The sequence below is a fragment of the Rhipicephalus sanguineus genome, chromosome 8 (assembly GCF_013339695.2).
Source record: "Rhipicephalus sanguineus isolate Rsan-2018 chromosome 8, BIME_Rsan_1.4, whole genome shotgun sequence".
NCBI classification, from domain to species: domain Eukaryota; kingdom Metazoa; phylum Arthropoda; class Arachnida; order Ixodida; family Ixodidae; genus Rhipicephalus; species Rhipicephalus sanguineus.
In genome coordinates this window covers 77,745,396-77,772,680 of record NC_051183.1, presented here as the reverse complement: position 1 = coordinate 77,772,680, position 27,285 = coordinate 77,745,396, and the positions used below count along the sequence as shown (strand labels likewise).

Here is a 27,285-nt window from a genome sequence, read left to right as displayed (position 1 = left end):
ATCTTGCTCTGCGGGTGTAAAACAACGCGTTGCTTAGGCTTTAGTGTAGAGCAATGGGTATATTGAGGTTCGAATCACCATATTACTTGGCATTTCCGCTCTTCAGGAAGATTTTCTCGGCGAAGCCGTGCTGGTTCAAAACAGTCATTATGCAGCAATGATGATAAAGTTACTTGAGGAAATGCCTACAGCACAGGTAACCAATTAATAAATGACTAATGAATACGTGATTGCTGTCAGCATTTTGATCCAATTGCATATCTTTGTTATCTATTATCATTTGTCACACGTATTTGGCAGAACTCCTGAGGCAAAAGATAATAAGCTAACAAAATGACAATTTAATTAATTTCAACACGTAAAATAGCCATATCCCTCTCCGGCTCTACTTGACAAGCGAAGAAAAAAAAAACAAAACAGAATATACATCGCAAAGAGAAACTAAAATGTCTCAGTTGTGCCTAATACACCAACACACGACTTCAATGTTCACTGCAGCCTCACTCCTGCACATGTCTTGCATGCATGCCTGTTAGCTCCCATCGCCGCGACTTGACGCAGGTGCACGCTCAACCTCAGCCTCGCGGAGTTTGAAATTAGCAGCTTTTCCACAGCTTCTTCGTGTCGCTCACAGCATCCTGCCAACTTAGGCCGCGGAAGTTTGTTTATGTATGCAGTCACAACCTTGAGGGGTGATTTCATCGGAAATACGCTTTAGAAGACAGTGCGCAGCATGCCGTCCCAGCCTCTTGGCGTACGAAAAGAAACAGCTTCGGTAGTCTTCCACGTCACGTGCAAGTTTGCGTGCGCAGAGTACGAATTAAGATTCCAAACTCTATTTCTAAAACTGGTACAGACACGCGCAGAACTTTACAATGGGATTTGTTTTCTGAATGCTTTACACTCACAGGTAAGAGTTTGCGTAACTATTGTAAATTACTTCGTACGCTGTCTCTCATCAAGAAACATCCTCCCGAACGCGATGTATAAGGGAAGATCTTTCAGTCACCACCCTCGTGCTACAAAAATATTGCAGAATAAACAAATACTTTGAGGGAATTGCGTAATACTCACAATTCACAGGGACGAGGTGTTTGTAGGCTGCCAATTGTCGCGCTTGATCTTAGCCACCGAGACAGTTCTCCTTTTTGGGTCCTTCGGAAAGTTGAACAGTCGCCAACCATTGCTCGAGTGGTTTGAGCACAGTGGCACACAGCCAGTGACGTAGGCAGAAATGTTTTTTTTTGGGGGGGCGAGGGGGGGCACCTTTGTCATCCGATATTGGGTCTGTGCAGATAAGTGGGGTAGAGTTTCATATTGTGTTCTGTATCCCATGGGGAAAAATTCTTGGGGGGGGAGGGGGGGGCACGAGCCCGGTTTCCCCCCCCCCTCTGGCTACGCCACTGCACAAAGGAGCCAGGCATTTCGTGTGAAAGCGCTCAAAGAACGCCGTCGTTAAACCCGCATCAAATTCCTGCCGACTACTTGAAGGCGCGTCTCGACACACACGCTCGGCGTGAAAATGGCGGACAGCACTACGAAAACTGGTTTTGGCGACAAGAGCTCAGTCAAAGGATGTCTCCACTCTCTACGGAGGGGCGGGCGAGGAGGACATCGAGGCACTCTAGGTATCTGCTGTATACAACCCCGAGTCGTTTTTGATAACTAGCTTCTTTCAAGAGATATGTTTTTTTTTTCGCCTATTCCCCATTTAGCTATGGCAGGACGCCGTTGCTGCCACCGAGAGATGGCGCCACGTACAGATGTCCCCAAATCCAGGGTATCCTGGGAATGATAGTCAGAAAGCCAAGGTCCGAACTTAAAAGCTTCTGATTCGTAAAACAACACAAACGGCGTATGTGGTGTGTGACGTCACATGATGAACTTTTCAGCTGACATCGTCGATTGGTCAAAGGTACTATCGGCGTCAAATGAAACGCGAACAGCGGCAATCATTAGGAATGGTATAATGTGCGCCGTCCAGTCATCACCATTGACAGGCGCGCACAGGTTTGGCAGCACTGCGCCATCCCACTATAATATTTTCGCTTCTGTTCTAGTTCTGATATTTCAAAAGAAGAAAATGAAAGTAAAATAAAATATTTCCGAAACGACGAAAAGCACTCTGCACGCCCACGCCGGCTACCATTATCACCACATCGGAACTGGCACAGAAGCGGAAATATCGCACTAAGGTGGATCGCGCGCAGTGCCGCCAGTGGCGGATCCAGGGGGGGGGGGGGCGATTGGGCGATCGCCCCCCACCAAAGCTATAAGCCAACCCAACCCCCCCCCCCCCGCTTTTCACCTCACCGAAGGCCATTTTTCAGAACGTAGAATTTTTTCAGGTGGTCGCTGTGTCCATCCCAATCCGAGACTAGGGAAGCACCCCTCACACAGCCCAGCGTTTTTGTTAAGAGCGAAACAGGCTTTCTAGAAAAGATTTCTTCTGCGTCCTGCATCTTTCAAATAGGCACCGACGAGCACAAGCCTCAACTATTTTGCTAAAGCAACTGCTGCCTTTATGGAAGCGAGCTAAAGTTTCCTCCCCACTCCCAGGGCCATCAGCTCTTCAGCAAAGCGAGGGGTCTTCAAATTCTCCCATCTTTTTCTCAGAGACAGGAGTCTGTTCTGTGTCATTCAAACTGGCATCTTTCGTCCCCACCACGGCCGGGCTAGACTGCACGTGCGCGCTTGAGCGCGCACGTGCAGTCTAGCCCGGCCGTGGTCCACAAAGCGTGCAGAACAAGTTACCTTTTAGTCAACCTTCAGCGGCTGGTCCAAAAAAAAAAAAAGAAGAAGGCAGGCAGTGGTGCTGTGAATTATATTCGCCGAAGTACCGAGCAAGCCTCCGAGAGCACGTGCGCGGGGTATAATCGAGCGCGACTCCGAAAGCTCCGTTTGACCGTCCTTAGGCTGCGGAGATAGAAAGGGCATTTTCTGGCAACACGACCGGCCAGAAAAAAAGGCAATGGGGAGGAGGGGGCGGGGTAACAAAGGGAGGCTTACTCCGAAACTACGTTCAAGGAATACTAGAGCTCGCCGTTGTGGGAATACTCATTTATCGAGCAGGTGGCCTGCCCTTCCCTCTTTCACCCTCCTCTTACCAACAACACTGATACGTGTTCCCCAATGTTTAGCGGAAATATGCGTTTTTCTTCTTCATCAAACCAATACTGTTCATTCATTAAGTGGCAGCGCCAACCCAAGACAATGAACGAGAATGGAATGCAAGGGACCAGACAAGCGCCGACTCGTTGCTCAGTTTACTGCGGAAAGGCAGTTACATGAATATGCAAACTCTAGTAGCGCACGTGAGCAAGGCCATACAAAAAAAAAGGTATCACATTGTACAACCAATTTGCAAAATAAAGTATTTTGTCTACAAAACCACAAAATAATCACGTGACACTGCCACGGGAAAATTCTTCGTTAGTAAGCTTTACGGCTCGCTTACGCAGTTATCTGAACGTCTCCTGATATGTAAGGCTTCTGTTATATTACGTGCAATTTTGTTTCTGTAAGCAAAGAACATCTTTGAATCAGGCCAAACTGGCTCACAAATTTGACACTCTTTTGCAATGATCAGCTAAGTGTGAGTAATTAATTATTTTTGCCTGGTGGTTGTCCATGCTGTTTCAACCGGCTGTTATTATACCAGCCGGTCTAAACGATGTAAACATTATCGTAAGTTGGTGGCTACATGTAAACTACATCCAGCTGAATATCTTTTGTTTTAAGACGCACAATTTTCGTTGTTTCTTTTGTCGTTTTTTTATCGCCCGCACGGCAGATTCGTTTAAAGGTATCGGGGGCATTAAAAACAAACGTTAATGCCGAAACGGCTGCTTGCGTGCTTAACTCCGTGGAAAATGAGATGTATACATGTGCAGCCAGCGTCAAAAGTTTGTGGACCATGAAACATATTGTTACGGTGAGATGCGTTTATTTACAAGAGATGATGGATGCGAGAGTCCAGGGATCGAGCAGATCACAGTTCGTGCCCCTGCGTCGTTTTCCTCTTCTTCCATGCGTTCTCCCAGTATCGTAGCAATTCCCCCTTTGCAGACGATGCCCACCGGGCGAGTCAGGTTTCGTTGCGACGATTGAAAGCGTTTGAGGCGGGCAACATGCACGACGTTGGTCTTTCTTGAGCGGCGGCCAGTAGACAAGAGCCGCGATATCACGTACGTGACATCGCTGAGACGTTCCATGACAACAAAGGGGCCAGTGTAGTTGGCTAGGAACTTTTGGCATAGGCCGCGCTTGCGAAGCGGCGTCCAAAGCCACACCAAATCGCCTTTCTCGTACAATACGTGTCGGTGACGTCCGTCGTAACGGTTCTTAGAGCGTTTCTGGGAAGCGAGAGTACGAAGGCGGGCGATACGCCGGGCCTCTTCTGCACGGCAAAGGGTTTCGGCGAGAGTAGTTGGTCGGTTTCAGAAAACGGAAGAATAGTGTCAAGAGCTGTGCGGGGTTGGCGTACGTAGAGCAGATAAAATGGACTGTATCTGGTCGTCTCGTGCTGTGCAGTATTGTAGGCAAAGGTTATGAAGGGCAAGACGGCATCCCACGTTTTGTGTCCGGAATCAACATACATGGAAATCATGTTGACGAGAGGTTCTGTTGGTTCTTTCGGTTAAACCGTTCGTCTGCGGGTGATACGGAGTGGTGTGACGAAAATGAGACTTAGCGAGACGAAGCAGGTCTTCAACTACATCGGCAATAAATTGCCGCCCGCGATCACTGATGATAACACGTGGGGATCCATGGCGTAATATAATGTGAGACAGCACAAACTGCGAAACTTGAGTGGCCGTTGCTGTAGGAATTGCCGCAGTTTCGGCATAGCGTGTCAAGTGGTCGACGCCCACTATAATCCATCGGTTGCCGTTCGTTGATCGCGGAAAAGGGCCGAGCAGGTCAACACCAACGACCTCAAATGGAGAACCAGGGGGTGCTATGGGATGAAGTAGTCCTGCTGGCTCGGTTGTCGGACGCTTGTAGCGTTGACATTGCTCACAGCTCGCAACGTATGCAGTCACACTTTGACGCATTTTCGGCCAGAAGAAGCGTTCTTGTGTGCGCTGATATGTCCTGGAAAAACCCATATGTCCAGACGTAGGGTCGTCGTGCATAGCTCGGAGGACGCGTTGCCGCAGACTTGTTGGCACAACTAGAAGTAAACGGGCGCCTATGCCGGAATAATTCTTCTTGTAAAGAACGTCGTCCTTTACGACGAAACTGCGTTGACCGTTCGTTCCGGAGATAAAGAAAGGGGCGAGACTGTTGTCACTGCGTTGCTCTGCGCGAAAAGTGGTCAGGTCAGGAAATGGGGCATCGACAACTGCTAATATTCATCGAAGTTGTCTGCGTCACACTCGGTTGTCGGAAGGGGAAGCCGCGAGAGGCAATCGGCGTCGGCATGACGACGACCGCTCTTGTAACGAACTTCAAAGTCATGTTCTTGCAGTCGTAACGCCCAACGAGCAAGACGGCCGGATGGGTCACGTAGTCCAGTGAGCCAACATAAAGAATGATGGTCTGTGATAATGGAAAACCGGCGTCCGTAGATATACGGGCGAAACTTGTGGACGGCGAATACGACCGCGAGGCATTCCTGCTCTGTGACAGTGTAGTTGCGCTCCGGTTTACTTAAACAACGACTGGCATAGGCAACGACGTGTTCAGTAGCTCCATGGCGTTGGACCAAGACGGCGCCGAGACCTACACCACTGGCGTCGGTATGTACTTCTGTGGCAGCAGATGGGTCATAGTGGCGAAGCACGGGCCCTGAGGTAAGAACAAACTTGAGTTGCGAAAACGATGACTCGCATTCTGCTGACCACCGAAAAGGCACATCCTTATTGAGTAGGCTCGTCAAAGGGAAAGCGAGGTCGGCGAACTTAGGCACGAAGCGACGGAAGTACGAGCATAAGCCCAAAAAGCTTCGCAACTCTCGTACAGACTGAGGTGGTTTGAAGCTGCTAACTGCAGCAACCTTCTGAGGGTCGGGTCGAACTCCATGCTTGTCAACCAGGTGACCGAGAACCAGAGTCTCACGGTTGCCAAAGTGACACTTCTTAGAATTCAGGGTGAGCTTAGCTTTCTCAAGGCAGGTTAGAACAATGTCTAGACGACGGTTGTGCTCATCGAATGTACGGCCAAAAATTATAATGTCGTCAAGGTAGCATAGACAAACTTCCCACTTTAGTCCACGCAAAATAGTGTCCATGAAGCGCTCAAACGTGGCTGGAGCGTTACACAGGCCAAAAGGCATTACATTAAATTCAAAGAGACCATCTGGGGTTATGAATGCCGTTTTCTCTTTGTCACTCGGATGCATGGGAATTTGCCAATATCCAGACCTGAGATCCACGGATGAGAAGTACGACGCAGAATGCAAACAATCAATGACGTCATCAATCCTGGGAAGCGGGTACACATCCTTCTTAGTAACGGAGTTGAGGCGTCTGTAGTCCACGCAGAATCGCCATGTACTGTCTTTCTTCCGGACAAGAATCACAGGGGCAGCCCAAGGGCTACATGATTCTTGGATGACCTTTTTTTTAACATCTCTTCTACCTGTTCAGCAATGATCTTGCGCTCTGCAGATGACACACGGTACGGTTTCTGCCGGATAGGGTGAGCGGATCCTGTGTCGATCACGTGACGAGTCCGCGAATATGGTACACTTGTTGCTCTTCATTCTGTGCAAAGTCGAAAACAGTGGCATGCTTGGCAAGGACTTTGACCAAGGCTTGGCGTTTTTCTGATGACAGCGACTTGTTTATCATGCTTAGAAAGTTGGTTTCTGTATAGTGAGTTGCCTGAACAAGGTCTACACTCTGGTCGCTTAAAGACGCAATCAAACTGTTCACATTTGTTCGAAGAGGGCGAGCCGCATTCCACTGGGCAGCATGAACAGGTTCAGTAGAATAATTTAACACCCACAAAGCCGATCGCCCATTGCTGATGGAAAGAACGCAACGCGGCACGAGCACATTTTTCTTGGCGCAATTAAGAGGAACCGGCTCCACAAGAACATCAAACGTGCCGGCGTCTGAGGCAGAGGTGTCAACGGGTACGTTCTTCATCGATTTGGGTGGCAAGAAGACGTCCTCAATGACGGTGATGGACCCTTGGCAGCGCTTGGAATCGTCAGTAAATGCCGACAGCAAAATTTCACCGGCGCCACATCTACGGTGGCACCACAGTCTCGTAGAAAATCGATCCCCAAGATAATGTCATGTGTGGAGCTAGCCAGGACAGCAAATTCTACCTTGAACACCTTGTCGCCCAAAGTAACACTCACAACACACACGCCGATAGGGCTTAGCGTCTCCCCACTCACTGCACGAAATGTTGCACTGCTGTTCCAGCGAAACATCACTTTATGTCCTAGCCGCAGTTTAAAGTTAAAACTCATGACCGAAACAGCTGCTCCAGTGTCTATTAAAGCCATCGTAGGTAGTCCATCAACGAGAACGGGGACCTTATTTTGCGTCATAGAAACGGGGGGAGGCATAGGTGGATGTAGTGACAAATGTTCGGCGACCTCACCTCCATCGGCCGCACCACCTAGTTTCCCGGCGGTGGGGAAGTGACGCGGCGAGCAGGAGACGGGGAACGGCGCCGGCGCGCAGTAGGGGGCGTCAAGCTTCGTACGGAGGAGGGCGAGGTCGCTGCGGAAGTTCTGGTTGAAATTGCGACCGACGTGCGTGTCACTGCGGGCATTTTGCTGGAAGCCGTTGCCGACGTACGTGTCCCGCATTGAGCGCATACCACCACGCCAGCTGTTTTGTCGAGGAGAAGGCAGTGGTCCCTCGTAGTGGCGCTGTGGTGCGCGACGTCTTTGAGCGCAGAATCGAGCCACATGTCCACGGAAACCGCAGTAGAAGCACACAGGGGCCTCACGCACGTCACCAAACCTTCCACGAGGCACCGTGTACCTGTGATCGTCCCACGAGGACACCATTGTAGGTGGTTGGATGAATGCGTTCTGGAGACCACTGCGACGATGTAGGTTGTCGGTGTCGGTGCCCCTATCAGGAGCTCCGGTGCTCCTGATAGGGGCACGTCGTACACCGTGGCGTCAACGGCAGCACACATTGCGTCGTATGGCAGAGGGACATCACTGGCACGTGCCCTTGTAGTGGTGACAGCATCACGTCGTCCAAGTTCTTCGCGCACAATTTGTCTAATCGTTGCGGCAAGATCACAGGGTGGTGTTGGAGTGACGTCGACACTTGCAACGGTAGTGACGTTGGCAAGTCTACCAAACTTGGGAGTGATGCGCCTAGCCTTCAGAGTCTCAAACGTGCGGCAGTGTTGAATTACGTCCGCTACAGACGCCAAGGTGTCCTTTCCGATGAGGAAATTGTAGACATCTTCAGCAATACCTTTGAGAAGATGCCCAACCTTGTCATCTTCTTTCATGCGTGGGTCTACAGACTTGCACAATTTCAAAATCTCCTCAATGTAAGTTGTGCAAGTCTCGCCGGGCACTTGAGCACGCTGCATTAAAGTTTGCTCAGCGCGCTTCTTCTTCATTGAAGGGTCCCCGAAGCAGCTCGCTATTTCCTTCTGAAACTCTTCCCACGTCGCTATTGTTTCTTCGTGGTTTTCGAACCACACCAACGCCGTTCCTTCAAGAAACAATCCGACGTTGGTCAGCCGGGAGGCCGAATCCCAATGGTTGTACCTACTCACACGATTGTAGTGTTTCAGCCATTCGTCGACGTCTTCTCCAACCTTACCAGAGAAGGTTCGTGGCACCATGTGTTGGGGCCACGTAGCGCCAGACGAAGACCGCGTGTTGTCGCCGTCAGCAATCGGGTCCATAGAGAGGGGTGGTAGTCCGGCCAGTCGGCGGCTTCGGCGTAGCTCCAGATGTAGCGCTTCCGTGATCGTTCACCCGGGATTGCTCTGCTGTACCCAGCACCTCCACCAATACTGTTACGGTGAGATGCGTTTATTTACAAGAGATGATGGATGCGAGAGTCCAGGGATCGAGCAGATCACAGTTCGTGCCCCTGCGTCGTTTTCCTCTTCTTCCATGCGTTCTCCCAGTATCGTAGCAATATGTAAAAGCTGAATATTCCGATTGCTTTGGCAGGCACCGTTGAATTTAGATTTCCGCAGTGTTAAAAATGTGCTAACAACATGTACTGTGTATTTCGACCGAATACACTCACAAATCACTAAATTCAAAGTTTTGTCAGATGCAGACTTAGTCGTCTCTAAACTTTTGACGCCGACTGTATATGAGGCGAACAGTGACGCGCTTACGTTGCGTATCGCTTCTTACACTAGAGTGCTCTGGTTTAGCAGTTTTTATTATCTTATCAATCCAGCCTATTTGAATCTGTTAATTTAACGTGAAAATGCTAGATGCATTTTGCGATAGCTGGGGTGACGATGGACAACGCCCCGAAAGGTTGATCTCGCTTCTAGGCGTATTATCACTGCTAGTAAAAAGAAGGCGGCTTTGTGCATTAATGTCGCATGACATGTTTTGTATAAAACCATGGTGATGCCAATAAAAAAAGGGAAAATAGACGACAGACTGCAGAAGGTTAAGCATCACGCTGTGGAATTACTTAAGTTGATCACTTCAGAACGTCTGTATTCTTCGGTTAAGAAAACAAGAAATATGCACCTTGAAGAGCCGCCGCAATGGCTTAATGGTTATGGTGGAAGGCTACTAACCCGAACGACGCAGATTCAACCACGGCCGGGCTCGCATTTCTATGGAGGCAATTAAACAGCTAGAGACCCGTATACTGTGCGATTTCTGCACATATTAAAGAGCTCCAGGCGGTCGAAATTATCCGAAGCTCTCCACTAAGGCATCTCTCATACCTTGAGCCGCTTTCGGAAGTTAAACCCCATAAACCAATGAAAACATTCATATTGAACTTGAAGTGTAATTTTCTTGCAAAAAGCGCAAAAACAAGGCCATTTAGAGCCACTTTTACTCAAAGAACCACGTGGCGACAAAAGAACCACGTGGCGACAACATATAGCACGCTTTATTCAGAATCAGCTTTCGAGGCTAAAGATCTGCGACCCACTTGTCATACCGAATTCTGAAGTGGTCGTCAGGCATTTCAGAGAAAAAAATCCAGTGGGTTGTGGTGTTTTCACTATACATGCACTTCTACTACTCGATTCTTCACACTAGCTAACAGCTGCATATTGAGTATCTGTGATGATAATGATAAAGACAAGTTCGGAAATAATGGCACAAGATCTGCTAAAACATTGTTTGAAATTGTAGCTTCCGATGTAAAATATATATTTATCAGATACGAAAGCGCCACGTATGTGCAGAATTATGGGTTATGTACTGGCTCGACGTTTGCCTCAATGTTCAGGGCTATTTGCTTGGCCAGAGTTTACAGAAAGATTGGAAATGGTTTACTTAAAACGTTTTTCGGTTTTTAGATGATTATTTGATTATTTATGTCAAAGCTGTACGAGGGTGCATTGTTCTTGATGCGTTAAAAGTGTTCCGCGATAATGGCATCGACTTTAGTTTCGCAAATGAACTTGCACAGCATAAAGAATTACATCTCCTTTACTTGTCACCACAGCTAACCTCCAAACACCGTTGTTGCTCATATGAATTAACACCAATAAAATCACTTCTTAAACATAACTCAGGCCATTATAAAAGTATAAAAAAACGTAATTGGAGCCTCGTGCTGCAATTATATTTTTTGTTCTTTGTTAAAAATCGTGCCCTTATAAAATGCATCTAGCATTTTCACGTCAAATTAACCCACTCAAAGCGGCTTGATTAGCGGAAAACATTACTTGTGAGTGGCTTAAAGAATAATTGAGATAATGAAACCTGTTGCACCACAGCACAATAGTGTAAGAAACGACACGCAAGCCGCAACGTAAACGCATCACTGCTCTGCCTTATGTATACATCGCTTTTTTCCACGGACGCAAGCAGCCGTTTCGGCATTAATGCCCCCGATACCTTTAATGTTTTTAATGCCCCCGATACCTTTAAACGAATCTGCCGTGCGGGCGATAAAAAACGACAAAAGAAACAACGAAAATTCTGCGTCTTAAAACAAAAGATATTCAGCTGGATGTAGTTTACATGTAGCCACCAACTTACGATAATGTTTACATCGTTTAGACCGGCTGGTATAATAACAGCCGGTTGAAACAGCATGGAAAACCACCAGGCAAAAATAATTAATTACTCACACTTAGCTGATCATTGCAAAAGAGGGTCAAATTTGTGAGCCAGTTTGGCCTGATTCAAAGATGTTCTTTGCTTACAGAAACAAAATTGCACGTAATATAACAGATGCCTTACATATCAGGAGACGTTCAGATAACTGCGTAAGCGAGCCGTAAAGCTTACTAACGAAGAATTTTCCTGTGGCAGTGTCACGTGATTATTTTGTGGTTTTTGTAGACAAAATACTTTATTTTGCAAATTGGTTGTACAATGTGATACCTTTTTTTTTGTATGGCCTTGCTCACGTGCGCTACTAGAGTTTGCATATTCATGTAACTGCCTTTCCGCAGTAAACTGAGCAACGAGTCGGCGCTTGTCTGGTCCCTTGCATTCCATTCTCGTTCATTGTCTTGGGTTGGCGCTGCCACTTAATGAATGAACAGTATTGGTTTGATGATGAAGAAAACGCATATTTCCGCTAAACATTGGGGAACACGTATCAGTGTTGTTGGTAAGAGGAGGGTGAAAGAGGGAAGGGCAGGCCACCTGCTCGATAAATGACTATTCCCACAACGGCGAGCTCTAGTATTCCTTGAACGTAGTTTCGGAGTAAGCCTCCCTTTGTTACCCCGCCCCCTCCCCCCCATTGCCTTTTTTTTTTAGGAGACTGGAATGTTGGGCTTCTTGGTATCATTGGAAGAAAAAATGTGCACAAGAAACGGGGAGCCCGAAGACGAGGCGACGGCACCGGCGCTAACTGGCAACTGACATTTTTTTATTCATCCCAGAGCACATGAAAAAAAAAACGCTTTTGACCTCTCGTGGCTAGCCCTTACACGTGGCGGTCATTTTAGTAAGCACCAAGATAATCCATCCCTGCTTTATCCGAAGTTAACGACCGCTGGGCAACTTACTTATCCACTTTAAGAATGAAGAAGACTTCTGCGATCTAATGGTCCTACCACCTGTTTTTTCTCTTTTTTTTCTCGGAAACGTTTCTGGCCGGTCGTGTTGCCAGAAAATGCCCTTTCTATCTCCGCAGCCTAAGGACGGTCAAACGGAGCTTTCGGAGTCGCGCTCGATAATACCCCGCACACTTGCAAAAAGGTCCTCCCAAGTACACGGTTATACATGCACCGAGGGGGAATTGACGAATGCCTGCTGAATTTTGTTGAATGGACTGATTCGACACGCTCAATTGCTCTCGCAAGCTTGCTCGGCGGCACCTGCCTTGGACCAGTATTTAAGCAGCAGCGCAATACTGTCAGAGGGTACTCTCAGTGAGGACTCTCAGGTGCCACTGTAGAGTGTCAGCTCCGAAGTCCCATTTTTCGTCTCCGCCCAATCTCCATCGTGGTCTTCGGGCACCCATGGAAGGAACCGTTACTCCGGCCTACTAGCACTTGGAAGATTGAACCGCCGGTGACCAGCTTTTTATCCGAGTTTCCTGGGTGCCTACTGCGGCGACCAATGCGTAAGTTTTTCAAAATTTTGTTATTATTAATCCTTGCGTATGAAATGCTGCGGGTAAAATGTATGGCGCTGTCCTTTGTGTGTCACCTAGCAAGGTTTTAATGAAGTGAAAGCCATATTTTGCGTTTATCAGGTATCAAATATTGATCATCCCTTCACATCACTTTACTTCACTTTATTTTCCTTACAAACGTCACATTTGAGGTATTACATGAGAAGTGGGGTTTACAAAGTTCTTCAAATTCGTGGCTCCATACATTTATTAAGTGGTGCTAGATCTTAGTTTTATTGTAATGTTGTTGAACGGGTGATTTCGGCAATGTCGCGGGGCAGGCCGTTCCGATCAGTCGTAGTCTAAATTCCATGGCTGTGCCGTACGAACATAGGTCGGCAAACTCACTCATGAGTCGACTCACTCAGACTCACTCAGACTCATATCGAGACGTGAGTCTGAGTCTCAGTGACTCCGGGTGAGTAGAGTTTTTGTGAGTCTGAGTCCGAGTGAGTTCGGTCGGGAAAAATTTTGGTGAGTCTGAGTCCGAGTGAGTCCGGTAGAAAAAAATTTTGGCGAGTCTGAGTCCGAGTGAGCCCAAAGGCCAAAATATATTGCATGAGTGAGTCTGAGTGAGCTCCACATTTTTTGCCGACCTATGGTCCTGTCTACTCAACTGCAGCATTGCTATCAGCCTTATGTCGTCTCACGTTTATACTCACGTATAGTCCCACATACTTCAACGCGCTACCGTTCATAGGTCAGCTCAATATTTATTGATCAGATGCGTGAGTTGAGGAGGGAGAGGGGGAGGAGTCGCCTTGACCTCTCCCCCCAAACTTTTTCACGGGAAGTTACTGATAAAATATCTCGTGTTTTAGTCATCTCATTCAATAAAAAGGTCCTTATTGAACTACAAACTCAGATAACTCGTATTTGAAGGTACGAAATCAAAAGATGCTAAGTAGCGCACCGATTATGCGAGATATTGGCGTTAAAGAGCATTGACATTATGCTAGAAAAAGGCTAATTATAGGCTAGCGGACTCATGAGTCGACTCACTCAGACTCACTCAGACTCAGATCGAGCCGTGAGCCTGAGTCTGAGTGAGTTCGAATGAATTATATTTTGGTGAGTCTGAGTCCGAGTGAGCCCTAAGGGTAAGATATGTTTAGTGAGTGAGTCTGAGTGAGCTCCACATTTTTTGCCGACCTATGCGTACGAAGAACTTAGAATGGGCTAATCGTTCCAGTTATTGCTATTCACTTGATAGCCCGGTAGTGAATTTCACTAACCCGCATTTTATTATCTTCCATTGCCAAGACGGTAGTGCTTTTGTGACTAGTAAACGGTTAGTATTAGGTTAGTGATGTTGCCGGCCTTTGTTTTTTAAGAGTTTAGCTGCCAGGAGGGGACAGGAGAAAATGGTTTTGATTACTTCCCGAAATTTTCTAAAGTTAAAAATGCGATACATTTGCGAAAAAAAATGGCGAAGTCGAGTGTTGTGCTTCAAATGCAGTGTTTTCTTGTTCCTTTTTTAGCTAGTTACGGCACGGCCGGGCTAGACTGCACGTGCGCGCTCGCTAAGGAAAGAAGCGTGCGCACGTGCAGTATACCCGGCCAGGCCTCCCAAGCTCGGCCAGGGGACGCTGCGTCGCGCGCGTTTCGCCGCCTTTCTTGCAAAAACCGGTCGCTGCTCTCCCCGCACCTGCCTTTTGACTGCGCTGTCTCAGCACGTTCATGCACCCTGCACGCGCTGTTCTCTGCTCGCCTTGCACGTGCAGCTTCACTTGTCGCTTGCTCTGAAGGTTTAGAAAGGTGGAAAAGATGGAAAAAACGTTTTCACGGTGTAAATCTCACCAGAGGAGAGCGGTTGATCGACCACCTTTGCGGGACCGAGCAGGTCGTCAAGGACGATGCTGTTTGGGCGAGCGCTACGTGCGTGCCGATGGTGAAAGGCCACATTTCTATGACATGAATAGGGAGGTGACTGCGCGAGTTCTGTAATTATATGTTACCGGTAAAACACACCTTCGTTGCGGCAGTCGTGTATGCTCGGAGCTGTCAGCAAACAACCACCACGCTTTCGCGTGCGCTTTCGATTGATAACTTTCGATTGCTTGGATGCCAAGTTTGTCGCGTGTCTTTAAATTTATTATGAGCTCAGCGTGAAGAGCATAAATTTACATCTGCCCTGGCAGGATCGCAATGCGCATGCAGTGTTCAGTTTCGTGGAAGTTTCACTTTTGCCGAGGTTTGCATCGGATGATAACAACGTCGGATCGCCTTGAATTTTTTTAGAGCTCCCTTGGATAGCATAATGATGCGAGCAAAAAATGTTTCATACCCACTTCGACCAAGCATGTTTCTTGCAGAGTCTTGTTTCATTTTGGATAATATCGAAGCCTGATAATGCACCTTGTTCGCTGATTCGAATGTCACTTTGGTTGTTTCGACAGCTCGCTTTGTCAGCATCATACTATACAATACCCACTGGGATCGCGCATATTTATGATAATGCCGAGCTTTGTGCCCGATGCTAAGCCCGTCTGATTTCGCGAAGCCATCGAAAATTAAAGTCATTTCAATCACATTAAAGTTATTTCAATCAATCGAAAATTTAATTGCCGCCTTGGTTTTTTTTGTCAGCTCGTTTCCAAAGCGGCAGCTGTATATCGCCCGCGGCTCGCGCGCATGCAAGCCTATAATATTTTACTATTCGAAACCATGACATTATTATGAGTCACGCCGTGGTGGGGGACTTCGGATTAATTTCGGCCACCTGGGATTCTTTAACGTGCACTTAAATCTAAGTACGCCGGTGTTACTGCATTTCGCTCCCTTCGAAATGCAGGTGCCGTATGCGGGAATCGAACCCATGACCTCGAACTTAGCAGCGCAACACCTCAGCCTGCTAAGCAATCACGGCGTGTTGCATGCAAGGCCAATTAATATAAACGCTCAGTGCAAACATGCAGCTTAATTCTGTTTACAGTTAGCCGCGACAGGAAATGTACCGCAATCAGCTGAATAAAACACTTGCAGTACTCACGGTGCGGTATTTAAACTGTTGTGCATTAAGCCAACATGCTCCGCTGCTGTCACATTACAAATGGTTGACTCGGAAACAAGCGCGCAATCTCGAAATGTACAGCGGTTGTCTATTTGTTGTAGCTTCGGTTCACAAACGCACTTCCCTTTCAAATGAGCACGATCATCGCGTTTCTCCCCATTAATAGTTCGTAATACTGTGTAGAAAAAAAATTGCTTCAAGGTGACAAGACTGCGAAAGCTCCTCTCTTAGTGCGGCTAACTGCCATAATCCACTCTTGACGCCTCTGCTCCTCGCACTGCTTGCATTGCAAACGGTAGAACTTGACGGGGAGTTTTTGGCTCTTCATCATTTTTAAACTTCTGTGACAGTTCACAATGCAGCAGGGCTGCGTGCCTGCTTTCCAGTACGACGAAGGAGCTGCACCCATAGCGTGAAAAATGCGAAATAAAAGCCCCGGGGAGCACGTTCTCCGCGCGCGCAATGGGAAAACCAAGCAAGCGCGCCCGGTCCGAGCTACCAGAGGTTTCCTTTCTCTCCGCTGGGGCGGTGGACGGCGCTGCGCAAACTTGAGCGTGGGAGCTACCGTATGGCGGTACCGCTCCTCCTTTCCCGGTCGTCGACCTTTTGCCAGTGAAGGCACGTCCTACCTTCCCGCAAGTTCTCCTTTAGTGTCTTTCCTCCTCTCTGTCTTCTTTTCATCCCCTTTCCCCGTGTGTGTACTGGTTGAGGTGTCCTATTCGAGAGACAGTTATCGTGCACACCAAACCCCACTTCTTATTTCTGAACAGAATCACCTATATAAACCCCAACACCACAAAAGCTTTTTCAAAAATTACTGTGGGGTTGTCACGCCTGATCGTTTTCGACAGCTCGCTTTGTTGCCTGTCAGCCTACACATTGTTAACGAGACACCTGTCGTTTGGGGTACGCACTGTCACTGGAACGGGGAGCGGCAAAAGAACCAGCGGGAAAGGAGGAACGCTACCATACTGCCTTACCGATTTGCGTACCGTATTTCAGTAACTTGCTACGCACTGTCACTGGAACGGGGAGCGGCAAAAGAACCAGCGGGAAAGGAGGAACGCTACCATACTGCCTTACCGATTTGCGTACCGTATTTCAGTAACTTGCTAAAACGCTCTATTAGTGTTTTTAGCAAGTTACGCTAATACCGTGCCCTATACGGTACGGTATTACCGCACCACTCCTCCTTTCTCTCTTGTGCATTTGCCGCTCCTAATTCCAGTGAGGGTACATCAGCTCTACAAATGCTTTTCTTCAAAAATGACTATGAAATTGTCACGCCTAAGTGCTGCCTCTCAGTCTTTGTATGGTGAAGGAGGAACCTGTTGTTCGGGGGACGCACAGTAACTGGTACGGGGAGCTGCAAAAACACAACGAGCTAGAAAGGAGGAGTGGTGCGGTAATACTGTACCATATATGGCATGGTATTACCGTAATTTTCTAAAACGCTCTATTCGTTTCTTGTATTGCTACCACGCTTGCAAACGATTTTGTACGTTTGTGTAATCATTTGTACCGTTTGAAAATGAAAACTGTTTTACAATTTCTTATCTGCACTTCTGAAACCATTCCAAAAGAAATGTTGAAAAAAAAATTCAGCTTTGTTTTGCCTACATCTTTTTCTTCGATAGTGAAAAACGTTTAGTGCGAATTTCCTTTCTTTTTACAGTTACTGTGAAGAATGAAGCGGGCGAGTACTAAAACGATCGACAGTTTCTTCCGTCCAGCTGCCAAGAAGACTCGCCAAGAAGACTCTCAAGCCAGTCGTACGGAGACTCCATTCCCCGCTCCTTCGTTGCACGTAGATGAGATTGATGCGAATGTTGTCTGCATGCAGAATGCCGAACACGAAAGCAAAAGATCGGACGCCACGCTCTTGACAGCCAGCGACAGTGGAGGCACTGCCATGGTGTCGGGTTCTTTGGACATTGCAAACTTCGTGGAAAAGCAAGTTGACAACTTCTCCAAGAGGTGTTTGCTGGAGTCCCATTGGCAGCCGCCACAAAATTATAGCTTCCCGCACTCCATCCACAAGAAAGGGGGCAAAGAGGAAAAAAGATATTTGAGCAGTGCACATTTGCTTAAATTTAAGTGGCTTGTTCTGTCGAACAGTCAGAAAGGTCTATATTGCAAATACTGCGCATTGTTCGCAACAGGCGCCGTTGGAGGCTACCAAAGAAATGTTCCACTTCAGAAACTTGTGACGAGACCGCTCAGGACATTTGCGAGGCTACTAGGCAAGGATGGCGATCTTCCTCGGCATGAAGCCACCAGATACCACAAGGAATCAGTGGAAGCCGCAAAAAACTTTCTTGCTTGTGCTGGTGCACCGGAAAGAGATGTCGCGAACCAAGTGTCCAAACAGCGTCTACTTCAAGTGACTGAGAATAGAAACCGTCTGATACCCATCATAGAAAGCATCATATTTCTAGGGCGTCAAGGCATACCGCTTCGTGGACATAGAGACGATGGCTCGCTTCTCGACAACTCACAAGAGGCTTCACCAGTCGCTAACGAGGGAAACTTTCGTGAACTATTGCGCTTTCGGGTCTCCAGTGGTGACAAGGAACTCGAGAGGCATCTCGCCAATGCGTCATCTCGGGCAACATATATAAGCAAGACAACCCAGAATGAACTAATCACGTGCTGTGCGGAAGAAGTGCTTTCTATGATAATTCAACAGGTACAAGAATCCGGCATGTACAGTGTTATGTTTGATGAAACTACTGACGTTGCTCATATGTCACAATTGTGTCTTGTTCTGCGATATGTCCACAACAACGTCATTCGAGAAGACTTCGTACAGTTCGTAGACATTCGTAGTGATATTGGTAGCACGGCTGTTGGCTCTGGCATAAGTGAGCCCGTTGTGACAGGAATAACGCTCGGGCAACAAGTTATTAAGGCACTGAAGGCATTAGGAGTTGATCTCGAAAAGTGCGTTGGTATAGGTACACTCTTAAAACAAAGGGCGTCGGGGCACTCCCTTTATGAGAGTTTTGGCTTGTCCCGCTGGGCACTCCCTTTTCTGGGGTGAAACAACTCCCTCTAGACAGGGAGTGATTCAACGCCTCCTCATGGAGTACAGTACTCCGTCTGCGATAGAGTGAAAGCACTCCTCCGAGGGAGTAAAGCTATCACGTTGAAACAGCTTTGAAATAAAATTAATCGAGCACAGAAAATGGCACATTCATACGCGCACACATTCACGCAACCAAAACACGTAGAGCGCTCGCAACCGAAACGCATACATTAGAGGATTTTAGTCTGTCCGGCACACCGCAATACGCAAAATGCTCTGCACCGGAATACCAGGTGTGAACTGCGCATACGCACGCCCGGTAAACATGGCCGCGCCGCCGAAAGCGATAGCCGCCCACCTCGAATCTATCAAGTGGCCGTCGCACGCTCTGTCGCTCATTATCGCCGAACTGATGCTTTTATTTGCTTTCGGTTCACGTCCTTAAGCTTCGACAGCAAGGTATTCGTGTCGATTCGGCACCGTTTTCGAGAGCCATACTCAAATAATCAACGATGTAGGCTTAGCGAGTGACAATCCCGGAATCTCGAAGGTCATACATTATGTGTCGGTTAGTTGTTTTTATCCTCCATAGCTGGCGCAACGACGTGGCGGCAGCTACGGCACACAAAGCGGCTGAGAAAAAGAAAAATTTTGGCACTCTAACAGCGTTTCACGGAATAACTTCTGTAATGCTTATCTCTAGGGGTAATTAGAAAATGGACATCAATGTAAACACGCACATAGGACAACACATACAAATCGCACACGACACAGGAATCGAACTCATGACCACAAGCACCGCAAGCAGACACTCTTATCACTACGCCACAGAGCCACCGCATGCTTCGTTGACTTTTCACGGCCTTATATATTTACAAAGTGGTTTGCAACGCGAGGACGGAGCTTGCTGCTGCTTTTTTTGCATCACCGGCGTGTGTTTGCGCGTGGATTCGGTTCGTAAATAGTTAGCGCGGCGCCATGAACTCACGAAGGCCACCGTTAGCACCTTCAGCTCCGACTTCTGTTCGTCGTTTGTCGTGCCGCAAGAGAAATGATAAACGTGTGTTTTTTGTGTGTTCACCATACATCGTGGATGTCTCGCTCGCCCAAAAATTTGCTCATACCGGCGTGAAAAGTACCTTTAGATAGCGAAACTCACGTATGTGTATTCTACGAGCGTGTGCTGTTGGAGCAGTTTTGGTTATTTTTGCCGCGAGCTGCAAGTGTCGGCAGTGCGTTCTCAGCTGTTCGAAGACCATCATATGTCGCATATTTTTGTTACATACGTCGATGTCAGAGTTCCAAGGGTATTTTAGCGTGCACCTATACAAGCATGTGCATTTATTGCGCGTGTAGGTGCTGTTGCGATCTGCACGCAGGGTCAGCGGCACCTCTGAGCAGTTAGACGAATATTTGCGTGATGAGCACTTACGCGCGCTGAAGCACGACATACAGTGCTTCTGAATTAGTCATAGTCAGTATTTAATTGCTTTTATACCCGGAGACTGGCTACCTTTTACTAAGTAACCTTTACTCTTCCGTATCACGCCGCCGTTAAAATGTATGTCGAAGGCGTCCACCAAGGTTAAGCACGATGTCCATTAATTCGCGAGTGACATGTCTCCCTTAAAATAAATAAAAGATAATACTGTTGCGCCTCTGTATTGCGAACGTCCGCGTGTAGTTGGCACTACTCCTGAAGAGATTGTGCAGTACCTATTAAAAAAAAAAAAAGTCATTATTGTATGCCTCAGTGAAACAGCTGTTCTTCAGAAAATAAGGTGTCATTTTAATTAGGATACTTTTGTCACCGCACGACACAACTTGACTTTTTCGTGATTCATGATTACACATAGCACGAACATGAGTGCAGCAGATAAATAAAAACTGAAAAAAGTGGGTGCCATGTGCACTCCTACTACCTCGTGTACCTGTAGTTGATTTCAAATCTACAAATTATGCGACCATTGATAAATGATCAACCCATCAATGTTCGATCACAGTTGATCTGTTTCCGTTTACTGCCTGTCGCTTATTTGCACGATGTTTTGCAACAATCATCGGTTAAACCCATCTAGTAATGCAAGCATTATGTGTAGCATGCAGTGGTTCTCAAGAAGTGAGGGGGGGGGGGTCAGCGAAGCCATTTCTGGGGGTCCACGAAACGCATCTTCGAACAAAAAAGAAAATACGCCTTTTTTGAAGAAACAATATGTCCAATGACAGCGGCCCCCACTAGTTTTTGTTTTGCTTCACCGCATAACGGTTATGAATTGCGGCGGAGCTGACTTATGCTTTCCATGAGATGGCTGTAAAGCTTTTACTGCAATTTTCTACCACATGTGCTTTTCCAGGCTTGCATATTTGAAGAGAAAGCGTAGTGAGAAACAGCTGAAATGTGGCGGCAGATCGCACAACTTAGTGACAAGCTGTTAAGATTGAATTGGCGTGGCACTTTAGTTAGACCATTCTTTGCCACGGAGAAACGCAAGGCACCTATTTCACGCTGCATGTTGTGCTAATTTATAAGCCCTCACCCCCCCCTCCTTACTTCTCACTGCAAGGGGTCCCTCATCACTTCCACCAGTCCACAAGGGGTCTCCAAAACATCCATGGCTGAGAACCACGACCTATATATCAGAGCCTGAACAATTTCTTTTACATGTACAAGGACTTTTTTGTTTGAATGCATTACAAATTCTTAAAACTTCAAATGATACAATAAATGCTGGTTGTAGCACTTTATTAGAATCAAAACAATAACATTCACAATGTCAATGTAAATTATACATTTTCATCTACCACAGATCCTATGCTCATTAGTGAACAGATAAAACAACATACACAATGCAACCTGAGCACTAATTCACAGCAGTAAAATATTATGAAAGTATAGTTCGAAAATTCATCACAAAGCAAGACACATATACTTCGAAATGCCAGTATGCAAGTACAATCCAATGAGATGGCATGCACAGCAGTGGCGTAGCGAGGGGGGCACACCGGGCCTCCCTCGCCCGCCCCCCCTCAAAATTTTTTTTTGCTATGGCATACAGAGCCCAAAATGACAACTGAACACATCTGCCTGCCCGGCTCCCACTTCAAATCAAGGAGACGACCCCCCTCCCCCCCCCCTCCGAAAAAAACTTCTGCCTATGCCCCTGATGCACAGAGAACTTGGTGTCTGCTTACACATGAAGGCAACTCGATAAGTAATAAAGGCTTGCAACACTTAGGCATGGTGGTGTACCATTTTTCTTGTATATTGCATTAGTTTGCCCTCAGGCATGAAAACATGTTACACATGATTGTGCAGTTCAATTTTTTGTATAAAGACCTGTGGTGTCGACCATAGATCCACCTGCCAAGGTTTGTAAACACAGTCGCCTTTATTGACATATTTTTAAGAAATGATGTAAATTTATAAGGTTAAGCTTGGGAACATGGCATTATTTCGCAACCCTATTCACCCGTATTATTATGCATAGGTAGTAGACCAATGCTTACAATATTTACATGCCAGCTAGTACCATCCAATTCGACCGGAAAATTGGTTCTTCATCACCTTCAACAGCTCAATTTATGGCTCGTGCAGAAGTACCACATTGAAAAGTAATCCGAATACCGTGACAGGAAAGTTACCTCGGAGTTAGGCAATAACATGCTTTGAATTAAAAATTGCCCATCAATACTGGTGGTGGCTTGGCACATTAGAGCCAAGGACTGGACATGCCATGAGGTTGAATAAAAATTGAACAGGGAATAAATAATGGCTGTAAAACAGTCAAGAACCATGCTCAGTAAATTAAATGCGTTAACATTCAGCATCTTTTCAAACCATGTAAAATTTTCAAATGCACACTGTTATTGGCAATTTTGGACTCGGCACCGTGCATAACACAGTGCAGCAGTCCATGTGCTGACAATCCTAAATACAGAGAGATGTACAAGATCATCACTATAGTATACTGTAAGGCACAGGAGTGTTCACGGAAGAGACCGTCTTGTAGACAAACAGATGGGCCAGAACTGTTGCTGTTTTGCCAAAAGTGTTCAGTCTTCCTGAAAAAGATATCAAGCAAAGAAGTCCATTAAGCTTCCTGCATCCATACAAAATACCCACTTGACTTCTCTTACGACTTTTCCGAAAAAACACAAAAATACAAAATTAAGAAGCTGCCAAGTATTTTCTTGTGAGATGTGCAATGAGTGTGCAGCACACTTTCATTCTTGTAATATCTAGAAAGACGCAGCATTATAATAAAGACGAGGCTCATTTGCTTGTCCATGTTTTGCTGCCATGTTTTTATACACCTAGCAAGAGAACAAGGTACAATAGCTAGTGTGCAGTGTTGCTTGTTGTTTTGTGGAGGCAACTCCTATTACAAAAATAATTCATTTATCCTCAAAACTTAGTGCAAGTTCTCCCTAGGCTAGACGGGACAAAATATAGATATATAGTACTTATGAGGCATGCCACAGTGGACAGCGTCGATTTTTTAATTTACATTTAAATATCAAACTCTGTTTATGCCAAAGCAGCATCTAGATGTCTTTCTCACAGCACTTCGGACTAAACCAGCAGTGCACATAGCGCCTGCCTGTAAGCACTGCACCATCCTGCTTCTGCCAACTATGAAATGCGTGCACACTGAAAATTTTCTATGCTGCTTACTGCTTGCTATTACCTTAAATCTCCCCTAGCCAACACAAACTAGACAACCAATTAATATAACTATCAAGTGGAAATGAATGTAAAAATTTTCCTAACAGTGATAACTTAAATCACAAGGCGCATGCAGCCCATCCTATGTTAGTCCTGTTGTGACTCACAACAGGACTAACATTTTGTCGCAAATTTGTGAACGGTTTTGCAACTACCGAATACAAAAATAAAGTTAAACACCATAATAACAATGCGCTGGTGAGCTTCAATGTATGTCGATGTACATGCCACTTCATTGTTAAGGTAACGCATCACAATACTGACCGTTTGAAGCAAAACGGGAATGCGAGCTAGTTGGCGGGTAATAGGCGAGGTTCAACTTTAGGTATACATTTTCTGCTGAAGCAATAAAGCTTTCAGTTGTGAGTAAGCGCTTGTGCTGTGCACTTTCTTGTCCTTGTCTTCTTAGCACTGCCGTTACATAAGTACTGACCATTTCGCCAGGAACACTATGAATCCCTCACAATACAGTCACTATCATGCCACAGGTGTCTATTATCGAGGCACTCCACTATAAGTTCAATATAGTGTTATAGGCGTGACAGAGTGCAGGTGCATATTCTGTATACTGTATCGGATGACTGAGATAAGAGCTACCATGAAATTGGACTCAAAATAGTGATACTCTCAATGTTTCCAATGTATCAATGACTTGCTTCATTAAACACAGGGATGCATTGCACAATTCAGAAATGGATTCTATTTGATCACTCTGTCCTAACGAGATTGCTGCTACCAACCCAGGTTCTGTGAAGCATCCAGATGAGCTTCGAGAGTTCTTATCAAGCTGCTGGTGTCCACAGCTGCATAGCGTTGCATGTGCCATCTTGAGCACCATCTGCAAAGAAAAAGAGAAATGTACAGATTTTTTGCAGTGACTCACTATTTCATGCTGCACTAAACAGCTGTAAAGCACACCAATACCCAATTCAGATAACCGGCATAAATTCAGTTAGACGTCCATGCATGAAACAATCTAACAATCTTTTAACTCTAAATTTATTATCCTAATGCACTCGAACACCAAGAACTAATTCAGTACATAATACAAAACTGGCAGGTAGATAAAGGGTTTTTTTTTTTATCTCAGGGAAAACAGATTCCAGAGCTGTTTCACTGCTGCTCCCGTTTGATGTTAGCATTGAAAGTGCTGCTGTGCTTCTTATGCAAAAGTGAGCTTAGAGACAGACTTTACGAGGCACCATACTCTCCTGTTTTGTTCTTTTTCTGTAAAGTTTCTTTTGTATTATCCTTTATTCCTCGTACCCTCTTCCTTTGCACAGCATGGCCAGCCAGTTTAAGAAGTGGCTAACCTGCCTGTCTTCCCCATCTATTTCTTTCTTTCCTTCCTTCATTTTAAGTCTTGCAGCATTTACATATATACACATCAAGTTCAGTAGTGTAGTGTTGCCAACTGCACAAACATTCATAACCTACAGCCAACCTACAGCCAACATAACCTACAACAACAGCCAACCACAAATTTCACTGCCTGTGCAAGACTAGAAAGCAAGTACTTGCGGTTTCAAGTTCACTCCACACTTACAATTTCGTCAAAAACACAGCATTTGAGTTTCTGATAAATTAAGTTGTTTGCCGTGTATCATTCTAATGAAAGAGCTCCAAGCAAAGCACGATAAAGCACGGAGAAGGTGCACAACAGCACATCCTTTGAGAATTTGCGATAGAGTCATCTGGTGATCTGCGCGCCATTGTCTACTACTTCTGGTGCTGCACTAAACACAATATTTACATTCATCAAGAAGCATGAAGGTAGGAAGCTTACATAAGACTTACAGAAGTAAACCATAATAAATGACGAAAGGTGTTCTGTCCTTGCTGAACATTAGATTTTTAAAATGTGATAATGTTTAATGGCTGCTTAGCCTTGCTTCAAAGCTTCATAATAGTCTTATGAGAGTCACATTTTTTAAATGATTGTCCCTCTGCCATAAGTATTGCATTGAGCTGACTTGCACTGATGTGACTGAATAAGCCTGGCACACCTCACACATCTTGAACTCGATGAGAATATTCGCATGAAATCCAGGAGAGTTCAAGATGTCACTAATGTCACGAAATGGTCACGAATTAAGTGACAATATCGTAAAATGCGCGTGCTTCACCATAAAAGCTGTCACTTAGCAGACAACTTTCACATAGTATGGCCATAATCATATCTCTGCAGCATAATTATTCGATCCAGTCCAACCTAATGACGTAATTACCCTATGGTATGCTGTTTCTTTTTTTGTCTTAAAGACGAACAAAGTGCGCAATGCAAAATTGTTATCGAAAAGTATTCCCACTTACTAATATTAGGGAGTTTTGGAATAGCGTAAGCCAGGCCGGTAGCCACAGGGGAAGGGGGGGGGGGAGCGAAATTCTGATGGAGGGGGGTGTTTTACCGAAAGTGAATTATGAAAATAGGCGTTTTTCTAAAAACGTGAAGGGCGCAACGAAGGGCTCCGGAAGTTTCGTCCATCTATTTTTCTTTAACGTGCACTGACAACGCAGAGTACACAGGCGTTTAGCGTTTCGCCTCCACCGAAATGCTACCGCCGCGGCCGAGATCGAAGCCGCGACTTCCGGGTCGGCAATCGAGCACCGCAACCAGGGGCGTAGCCAAGGGGGGGTTGGGGGGGTTCAACCCCCCCCCCCCCCGAAATTTTTCAGTTTTGCTTGCGTATATAGGCACGCAAACATACAAACGCACGCACGAACATACATAAAGTATGGTTGAACCCCCTCTGAAAAAAATTTCTGGCTGCGCCCCTGACCGCAACCATCGTACAACCGAGGCTGACAACTTCAACTGCACCAAATGAAAACAAAAGCTAGCCTTAATGCACACATGACGGAGTGATAACCGCGGTCTCTCGCTTGTTTATATTTTCTGAAAGCACGCTGCCGCACTCAGGCTTTATGGCAAGCAAAGAAATTATATAGCACAAATTGTCTTCATTGAGGCGTACGCGCTCTTTGATAGACAGGCCGTGCGAAGCGTGTGCCTTCACAAAAGCTTTTAAACGCGCATCAGGCATCACACGTATATGCGCGTAATGCTTTTCCATTCTGCTTTTTATTGTGCTTTCCACGCGACACACTGTGCAGGACTACACACGTGAGCGACGCAAAACTGAGAACACAGAAACACCACTTACCGTTCGCATTTCCGACTGTGCCTAACCAGGTGCTGGCCGAACACGCATACACGAAGGTGCAAGCTCGCTTGAGTCTCCAGACCATCATGAAACCAACGCGAACACGCTCACAGCACAGGATGTTGCACTGCCGTCGCTAAATGCCGTTCACGTCCAGCGTTGAGATCACAGTCGCGCACACACAGGACACGGGCACGCACAGCCGACACAGCTGAGCGATTCGGAAACTTCGATGACCGGGCAACGGAAGAAAATGGCGAAGGCAGCGACGGGCGACGGCGAGACTTCGACTGTAGCACGCGCGCTTCTCCTCTCCTGGTGTGCGCGTCGGTGTGTGTGTGTGTTTTTTTTTAATTTGTCTTTCCTCGCTCGCACATGCGTCGTAAAGTTGCGCTATCGTATTTCTCTCTCGGCGCCTCATGTAACAGCCCTCCCGTTTAGCGGCCGCTTGAAGGAAGTCGCGTTTATATATATCTTTTTTTTTTTTTTGACGCGAGAGCGTCAAGGAGCTCGTTGCGCAGAAATTCCGGTGTCGGCGGCGTCGGCGTCATTGGTTCTGAGCGAAAGAGCAGCGTTGGAACTTGGTCGTGAGCGAAAATTCGAGGTAGATGCAAAGAGAGAGA

At 46.4% G+C, this 27,285-nt stretch overlaps 1 protein-coding gene and 1 long non-coding RNA gene across 2 annotated transcripts in view; one reads left to right on the top strand and one right to left on the bottom strand.

Moving 5' to 3' along the window:
* The window catches only part of LOC119402131 (uncharacterized), a 35,329-nt gene that overhangs the window by 1,971 nt on the left and 6,073 nt on the right, over nucleotides 1-27,285 (top strand). The window lies entirely within an intron of this gene.
* Nucleotides 22,685-26,992, bottom strand: LOC125759558 (uncharacterized). Its single transcript, XR_007417156.1, has 3 exons — nucleotides 26,663-26,992; nucleotides 24,239-24,336; nucleotides 22,685-22,834 (listed from the first exon to the last, which is right to left on the bottom strand). It is a non-coding gene; the product is annotated as an uncharacterized LOC125759558 (long non-coding RNA).